We start from the raw sequence: 10,000 nt of genomic DNA on the forward strand, positions 1-10,000 counted from the left end.
AGGGAAATAAAATGTGAGAAGAGGAAAATGGAAATTTATTTTGGTGTACTTTTATATATATATATATATATATATATATATATATATATATATATATATATATATATATATATATATATATATATATATATATATATATATATATATATGTGTATATACATATATGTATGTGTATATACATGTATATATACATATATATATATATACATATATATATATATATATATATACTGTATATATATACGTATAGGTACAACGGGAATTCCGTGCGCCAAATAAATGTTATTCTGAAACTTCAAGAATACAAAGACGTTCCGACTTCAGGAAAACAAGGGAATGAATTTGAAATTGTTCTAAATTTCAAAGACCTCTGAACTGTTATTGCTGTAATTAAAACTGTCACTGACAGTTTTAATGACGGCAATTTTATTCCACTGTTTTACCCGAGGGGTATATTCATGAAGTAAAAATAAGTGTCATGGCTGTCCCCTTTGGCTGGATGTCTGAAGAAACCACTTTTTTACCTTAGTTCGTTTCCCTCGTTTGTGAAATAAGGAAGACGGGACAGAACGTTTTGTCCAATACTGTAGGAAAATATTTAGCTCATTCATTTCTAAAACAATCCCTTTAAACGAGTTGTTATTTCATATATAGAATTTATTCCTGAAGATTTTTCCAATGAGAGAGATTGCATCAGTAGCTTTCATTTTATATATAAATATACATATACAGTATATATATATATATATATATATATATATATATATATATATATATATATATATATATATATATATATATATATATATATATATAAATATATATATATATATATATATATATATATATATATATATATATATATATAGATATAGAGAGAGAGAGAGAGAGAGAGAGAGAGAGAGAGAGAGAGAGAGAGAGTGTCTTTAAAGGGATGTTCAGTGGCATATTTATTCAATTTAAACACTGATCCCCATACGGTGATAGTATCCCTTTTAAAGTTTCATTGTGTTATCTTGAAAACAGAAGGGGATTTTAACGATGGAACCAAAGTAATAATAATGATAATAATAATAATAATAATAATAATAATAATAATAATAATAATAATAATAATTCATTAATATGGACAGTAAGTTAATGTAATAATATTTGGCAAGCGATTAAAATGACAGTGACCAATTTCAGTAATGTCAGATACAGTAAATTCTCATTTTTGCAATGCCTATCAAATTCGCTACTGCCCCTTTAAGCTCCAAAAAAAAAGAAAAAAAAGGGAAAAGAATTCCTCGCTGGTAAGAGAAACGTTATACTGGGCCATAATGGTTATTTTATCCTGTGCCGCAGTACGGGCAGGCACCGTGATTGGGTCATTTCGGAACGGTCCACCGTGGAGGGTTATTCCGGGTCAGATACGCGGGATGGGTTTTATGGGGCCTGGCGACTTTCGACACTCATCTTAAAGATAACCCATCCGGTCAGGCGGCGAATATGAGCAACATAGCGTTTTGCCTGTGAGCAAATTCAACTTCGAATTGTTTTAGGTTTTGCGGACTCAGTTAAGATAATTCTCCCCAGAGCGGGGAAAAAATATGAGTTTTCACCCTGATAGAGAGAGAGAGAGAGAGAGAGAGAGAGAGAGAGAGAGAGAGAGAGAGAGAGAGAGAGAATTGCTCGTCAAAGATATTCGGTATTGAATGTGGACAAGGAACTCACTAGAGAGAGAGAGAGAGAGAGAGAGAGAGAGAGAGAGAGAGAGAGAGAGAGAGAGAGAGAATGATGCTGCTACACTGGATTACACCCGAGTTAATTGTTCATCAAAGATATTCGGTATTGAATGTGGACAAGGAACTCACTACAGAGAGAGAGAGAGAGAGAGAGAGAGAGAGAGAGAGAATGCTGCTGCTACATTGTATTACACCTGAGTTAATTGCTCGTGAAAAATATTCTGTTGAATATGGACAAGGAACTCACTACACAGAGAGAGAGAGAGAGAGAGAGAGAGAGAGAGAGAGAGAGAGAGAGAGAGAGAGAGAGAAGAGAGAGAGATGCTGCTGCTACTGGATTACACCTGAGTTAATTGCTCATCAAAAATATTCGGTGTTGAATGTGGACAAGGACTCACTACAGAGACAGAGAGAGAGAGAGAGAGAGAGAGAGAGAGAGAGAGAGAGAGAGAGAGAGAGAGAGAGAGAGAGAATGCTGCAAGGAACTCACTACACTGCTGCTACATTGTATTACACCTGAGTTAATTGCTCGTGAAAAATATTCGGTGTTGAATATGGACAAGGAACTCACTACAGAGAGAGAGAGAGAGAGAGAGAGAGAGAGAGAGAGAGAGAGAGAGAGAGAGAGAGAGAGAGAGAGAGAGAGAGAGAGAGAGAGAGAGAGAGAGAGAGAGAGAGAGAGAGAGAGAGAGAGAGAGAGAGAGAGAGAGAGAATGCTGCTGCTACATTGTATTACACCTGAGTTAATTGCTCGTGAAAAATATTCGGTGTTGAATGTGGACAAGGAACTCACTACAGAGAGAGAGAGAGAGAGAGAGAGAGAGAGAGAGAATGATGAGAGCTACACTGGATTACACCTGAGTTAATTGCTCGTCAAAGATATTCGGTATTGAATGTGGACAAGGAACTCACTACAGAGAGAGAGAGAGAGAGAGAGAGAGAGAGAGAGAGAGAGAGAGAGAGAGAGAGAGAGAGAGAATGATTCTGCTACACTGGATTACACCTGAGTTAATTGCTCGTCAAAGATATTCGGTATTGAATGTGGACAAGGAACTCACTACAAAGAAAGAGAGAGAGAGAGAGAGAGATGATGCGGCTACACTGGATTACACCTGAGTTAATTGCTCGTCAAAGATATTCAGGTATTGAATGTGGACAAGGAACTCACTACAAAGAAAGAGAGAAGAGAGAGAGAGAGAGAGAGAGAGAGAGAGAATGATGCGGCTACACTGGATTACACCTGAGTTAATTGCTCGTCAAAGATATTCGGTATTGAATGTGGACAAGGAACTCACTACAGAGAGAGAGAGAGAGAGAGAGAGAGAGAGAGAGAGAGAGAGAGAGAGAGAGAGAGAGAGAGAGAGAGAGAGAGAGATGCTGCACACTGATTTACCTGAGTTAATTGAAAAATATTCAGTATTGAATGTGGACAAGGAACTCACTACAAAAACATGCTCTACACTGGATTACACCTGAGTTAATTGCTCGTCAAAGATATTCGGTATTGAATGTGGACAAGGAACTCACTACAGAGAGAGAGAGAGAGAGAGAGAGAGAGAGAGATGAGAGAGAGAGAGGATGCTGCAGAGAAATGCTCATCTAAAACATTCGCTGTTTAATTTGAACAAGGAGAGAGAGAGAGAGAGAGAGAGAGAGAGAGAGAGAGAGAATTCCTTTTTTCAATAGAATTCTCTGTAATCGTCCTCATAAATAAGAAAGACAAAGGAAAAAGTGGGAGAGAAGCACCTTAATGAAAGCCAACATCGGTGGTAATTTGATCAACTTTCTTGTCGTTATCACTTTTCAAGGACGGGGAAAGTTTTCTTCGAAAAGTTAGGGCTTCTTACCATTTCAGGAGAAAGTTTTTTTTTTTCTTTAAACTGCATATTGGAACGGGAATGAAACTCGCGTTTTTATTCTTAGCCTTTTAATTACCAGGTTAGAATTTTAATCTCTTTAGTTTTCTGTAAAAAAAAACTAGTGTGCCGGCATTGTCTGTCCGTCCGCACTATTTTTGCTGTCCTCACTTTTTCTGTCCGCCCTCAGATCTTAAAAACTACTGAGGCTAGAAGGCTGCAAATTGGTTGTTGATCATCCACCCCCAATCATCAAACATACCAGTTGCAGCCCTCCAGCCTCAGTTGTTTTTATTTTATTTAAGGTTAAAGTTATCCATAATCGTGCTTCTGGCAACGATATAAGATAGACCACCACGGGGCGTAGTTAAAGTTTCGTTGGCCGCGGTTCATACAGCATTATACCGTGACCACCGAAAGAGAGATCTATTTTCGGTGGCCTTGATTATACGTTGCAGCGGCTGTACAGAAAACTTGATTGCGCTGAAGAAACTTCAACGCATTTTTTACTTGTTTTGTTAATGGAAAGAGTTTAATATTCGTTTGTAACAAAAGCGTGTAATTACTGCATTAATTATCTGGATAAAGAAGATTAACTTTCCAGTCTGTAAGATTTAATCTGTCGGATTCTTACAAAAGGATTTAGAATAGTTTTTAACTCCTTAAAATTTCGTAATTTTGCTCATGCTAATCATTTCCAAAACATTAAATAAAAATCTTTTCATATTTTGCTCACACACAGTGATATGCTTTGAAGTTCTTGTAATGAATTTTGATACCGGTTTTAAAAGAATTCCCAAAGAAATTATCCTTTTCAAAGAAACTAAAATCAACACGATAAATCTTTTATTGCATTTCGAAATTGAAACCATTTTTATTGCATTTCAAAATTGAGACAGTCTTCATTACATTTCGACATTCAGGCAATTTTTACTGGATTTCTAAATTGAGACTTTTATTGCATTTCAAAATTGAGACAGTTTTCATTACATTTCGAAACTGAGGCAATTTTTACAGGATTTATAAATTGAGACAATTCCTCTGTTACGTAACTGAGATTTCTGCTTCCAGTTACTAGTAAAGCTTTTCCCTAAGTATCACTGTCTACTCTAGGCTGGGGTCTGCTCCTAAATTCAAAGGTTAAAAGTTGTCTCTTCACTGCCAGAGGAACAATGCCTCTCTGCATTATTACTTTAAATAGAAAAGATGAAAACTTTACTAAATTGGATTGATTTACATTTCTTTGTTAAACTCTCAGAGAGGGGTTATATTTATGCATGCTTAACACATTACACACCAGTCAAACGGAAGGTGACTGTGACTTCAGCTCGATACACACGCAAGCACAACACACGCAAGGACAACACACACAAGCACAACACACACGCACACACACACAAAAAAAAAAAAAAAATATAAATATATATATATATATATATATATTATATGTATGTATATATATATATGTATATATATATATATATATATATATATATGTGTATATATATATATATATATATATACATATATGTGTGTGTGTGTGTTGACAATCGACACCAACCGTGTCGATCGCCAAATGGATTATCCAAAAACTATTTAAAAAAGTCAAACTGAAAAGAAAAGAAACGAAAATGTAACTCGAAAAGTAGTATGGGGGTTTTATTGCACATAATTGTGCTTCTTACAAAAGTGCATGAAAGCGTTTTCTAAAAACCTCTCCCTCCCACCCTCACCCCCCTTTTATAATGCGCTCTCGGTTGATGAGAAAAGTTTTCCTTGTGGGTCCTTGGGCCGCATCTGCGCTCCATCCGAGAATAATTTCGGCCAGATCTTGGAGGGAACCTCGTTATTAGCTTTCGGATCGTTGTCTCCTCTAAGTCTGAATGTTGATGGCGGTCCCGACTAGTTTTACTCGACAGCGGGAAGGGAAAATGTGACAAGGGAGAGTCAGGGTATGGGGGAGGGAATATAGGATGAGAAGGAAAAAAATGATGAGAGAAAAAGTTACGTGTACCTTAGTTTTACCAGACCACTGAGCTGATTAACAGCTCTCCTAGGGCTGGCCCGAAGGATGATGAGAGAACTGTGACAAGAGAGAGTCAGGGTTTGAGGGAAGGAACATAGGATGAGTAGGGGAAAAAATGATGAGAGAAACTGTGATAAGATAGTCAGGTTTTGAGGGAGGGAATATAGGATGAGTAGGAAAAAAATAATGAGAGAAACTGTGACAATAGAAAGTCAGGGTTTGAGGGAGGGAATATGGGAGGAGTAAGAAAAAAACGATGAGAGAAAATGTGACAAGAGAGAGTCAGGGTTTGAGGGAGGGAATATAGGAAGAGTAGGAAGAAAATGATGAGAGAAACTGTGATAAGAGAGTCAGGGTTTGAGGGAGGGAATATAGGATGAGTAGGAAAAAAATATGAGAGAAACTGTGACAAGGGATAGTCAGGGTTTGAGGGAGGGAATATAGGAAGAGTAGGAAAAAAAATTATGAGTAAACTGTGAAAATCAGATGAGGAGAATATAGGAGGGGCAGGAAAAAAGATAAGAGAAAATGTGACAAGGGAGAGCCAGGGTTCGAGGGAGGGAATATAAGAGGGGTAGTGAAAAAAATAATGAGAGAAAATGTGACAAGGGAGAGCCAGGGTTCGAGGAGAGAATATAAGAGGGTAGTAGTGAAAAATAATGAGAGAAAATGTGACAAAAAGGGTTCGAATATAAGAGGGGTAGTGAAAAAAATAATGAGAGAAAATGTGACAAGGGGGAAGGCAACGCATGCGTGAGGGAGTGTAGAAGAATGAGGGGAAAATGATTAAAAGGAGAGTCTGAGGATAACAACATTTTTGACAGAATGATACTGTCTTCGCTTTAATTGGACAAACAAAGCCAAACTCCAAACCACAAAACGAGAATTAGAGATATAATGTAATATGTTACGAAAGTTTTCCAGTGTGTTTAAAGAGAGATATTTAGGAGAGGGAGATGTAGATAACAGGGGGAATACAAAAAGACACGAAGACACACAAAGGAGATACCTGTTCACCCTTTCGGTAAGAGGTATGACGCAAATACAAAGAGCGAAGAATGAAGGGCGTTGACAAGAGAGCTTTGGCGGTGTTATTGGAACAATACTTACTTATTCCAGCTTATCATTATCGTCTCTGTATCTTCTTGCGTTGCGTATTAACATTCATGTATGTATCACGTAATTACCTCATCATTTTGGCATATATTCAGATAAATGGAGCAACTGTAAGGCGAAGGCATCAGGACAAAGAAAATAAAGTCCTCTAATGAACCCACGCGCCCAGATTACATGCATTGAAAATATGCATCAGAAATAACCAACAGACGACTTTCTCAGAAATAGAACTGGTCATTTGTTATAAAAATGATAAGACTATATAACGTATCAAGAAAATAATGTATTTTACAAATTATAGGACTCGAAAATGTAACACACATACGGTTAATCACTTGAAATGTTCAGTCAAAGGAGGTTGCCTCCGTTATCGCTTCAGGAAAAAAGAAACTCGAATCTGATTCAACGTTTCTCATGCCACCTTTCAGAAGGCGGCACATTTCACGAAACACCATGAAAGAAAAACTGACAGGTAACAGACCATCTGGAACACGAAAATCATATATATTGATCTATATTTTCACCCGTTTATGTTCATGTAGCTTGACAATCCAAGAGGACAAACTCCAGACTCAAAACAGTCAGGGAAGTACTGCCTCAGCCCTCGCGATCTTCAGGGACAGGTTTTGAAAAGTGATAATAGTTATACCAAAAATCGCCCAGTCGAGAAAACCATAGCCAAAACGGAGTACCTAGTCGAAAATATCACAGATGAACATGAAAACAAAGAAAGAATCCGAATTATTATTTAAAGAAATGCTTAATCCCATTTACCCTAAAACCAAGACACCATCTAAGACAAGGTAAGGATGGCCACATTCTCGTTGTGTAATCATTTACAGCCTGTACTTTCTCAAGGAGCAGAAGCCATATCTGATCATTGTGAAGATTTCAGAGGTCTACACGAAGGTAAAAGTCAGCTTAATCTAAGCCCATCAGGTAGAAAACATAAAGGGTCATGCGAACTGCTTTATACCCACAAAGAATAGTAAAGTATAACCATTTTATTGAATAAAAAAAATAAATAGTAAATATTGTAACACTACAGGGAGGTAGATTAGTGACTGAAATGTATATGGTTTCTTAATAGAATGGAAACTTGTTCCTGAAACAGAGAGTGTGTGTAAAAAGGCGGTATAAGAATTTCGTGCATTATGTGAGTAAAATATTGATTCATATGTCTGCAAAATGCAGGATATTTTGAAAATTGTGCTTCGTTATTAAACATACAGCATACTCTAGCAAAATCTAATATTCGATGTATTCCTTTCTTTGAGAAAAAAATTATATTGATACTGAAATGACACATTCTTAGAGGAACTCTTGCAATGTAACAATACTATTCAGTAAGTGTATATGTATATATATATATATATATATATATATATATATATATATATATATATATATATATATATATATATATATATATATATATATATATATATATATATATATATGTTGTATGTGTGTGTATGTTTCAGCATAACTCTGGAATGTTCTGAGCAATTTCAACCAAACTTGGTATACATGTGACTTACTATCTACAAAAGAACACTGTGGGGGTAAGACATCTCTAGCACCAAAGGGCACCAAAGGGGGTGGGGGTGGGAAGGGCTTCGCTGAAAGGGGGCTGGTTTTGCTTGTAGACTTAGGGCCTAAATAAACTCTATCGGTATACATATGACTTACTACCTGGTAAAAGAATACTGTGGGGGTAAGACATCACTGGCACCAAAGGGGGTACGGTTGGGAAGGGGGTGACATAAAAATAATAGAAACGACAAATATTAGTGTGTATTCTACAGTTTTCGAGGTCGCTGAGATGAATGATGACATTCCCGATGCCCTTTGAGTCAAGGTTCAGCCCCGATAAGAAGGGGGGCGTGAGAAGGGATGAAAAATAAAATGTAAAAAATGGCAGATTTCAATGTCTAATTCATAGTTTTCGAGGTCGCTGAGATGAATAGTAAATCTCCCGATGCCCTTTAAGTCCAAGTTCAACCCCGATAGGAATGTGGGCGGTGAGAAGGGGTGAAATATAATATGTAAAAAATGCTAGGCAATGTTACTGAGGCAACTATCTTAACAGGAGAGAGAGAGAGAGAGAGAGAGAGAGAGAGAGAGAGAGAGAGAGAGAGAGAGTGCTAGAGAGGAGAAAGAGGGGTGTGTAGAGAGAGAAAGATGTGTGTGTGTGTGTGTGTGTGTGTGTGTGTGAGAGAGAGAGAGAGAGAGAGAGAGAGAGAGAGAGAGAGAGAGAGAGAGAAGGAAGGATTTACATATTCTCAGGAATTTCTGTTACTCTCGAGGAAGACGAACAGATAAATATGAGATTCACATCCGTTGATATGTTTCACTTACGTAACGTGGGATAGTTTTCACTTACATAACGTGCAGTTCAGTTGTTGATTTAATGTATAATGTATAATACATATGAAATTCTCTTGCTTTAATTCTTGAAATATCACGTTTAAAATTCCCTCGACTCGAGAAAAATACGAAAACACCAAGAAATCATCTTTCTCCGTCGTATTAAATCACGATAAGATCATAGACACCCGACCAGTCACTTGTTCTAGTATATTGTAGCTGGACTCCCATCCAAAAATAATAAGTTGTTTACAGCAATCTAGCAGCGAGGCCAGTTAATTGTCGATGGCGCTGCAATAAAGATCAAAGGGTGTTTGTAGGTCAAAGGTGAAAGCTGCGTGTGTTTGTTCCTTCCCTGGAATCTATTGTTTTATTATTCCATAACCTGATGGACGAGAAATTTATTTGTTTATTTCTTTAGGTTCAAAGCATCCTGCATCAGCGGTTGTATCACATGATGTGCCTTGGTTAAAGGGGCGACGCTCATGGGCTTTCAGGCTGCGGGAAACAAACATGGGGGTTTTAAATGTATGTATATGTATATATATATATATATATATATATATATATATATATATACAGATATATATGTATATATTTTATATATATATACATTTATATATATGTAATTTATATATATATATATATATATATATATATATATATATATATATATATATATATATATATATATATATATATATATATATATATATGTATGTATGTATGTATGTATTACATATATATATATATATATATATATATATATATATATATATATATATATATATAGTGATACAGGGAACAGGAAATACTCCAGGAAGCATATCCAGAGGGAAGACGGACGAAAACCACACATCACTAGGCTGTCTTATTTATTTTAAAACCAACGTTTCGTAATTTTG

This window comes from Macrobrachium rosenbergii, chromosome 27 (genome assembly GCF_040412425.1).
Source record: "Macrobrachium rosenbergii isolate ZJJX-2024 chromosome 27, ASM4041242v1, whole genome shotgun sequence".
Lineage (NCBI taxonomy): Eukaryota > Metazoa > Arthropoda > Malacostraca > Decapoda > Palaemonidae > Macrobrachium > Macrobrachium rosenbergii.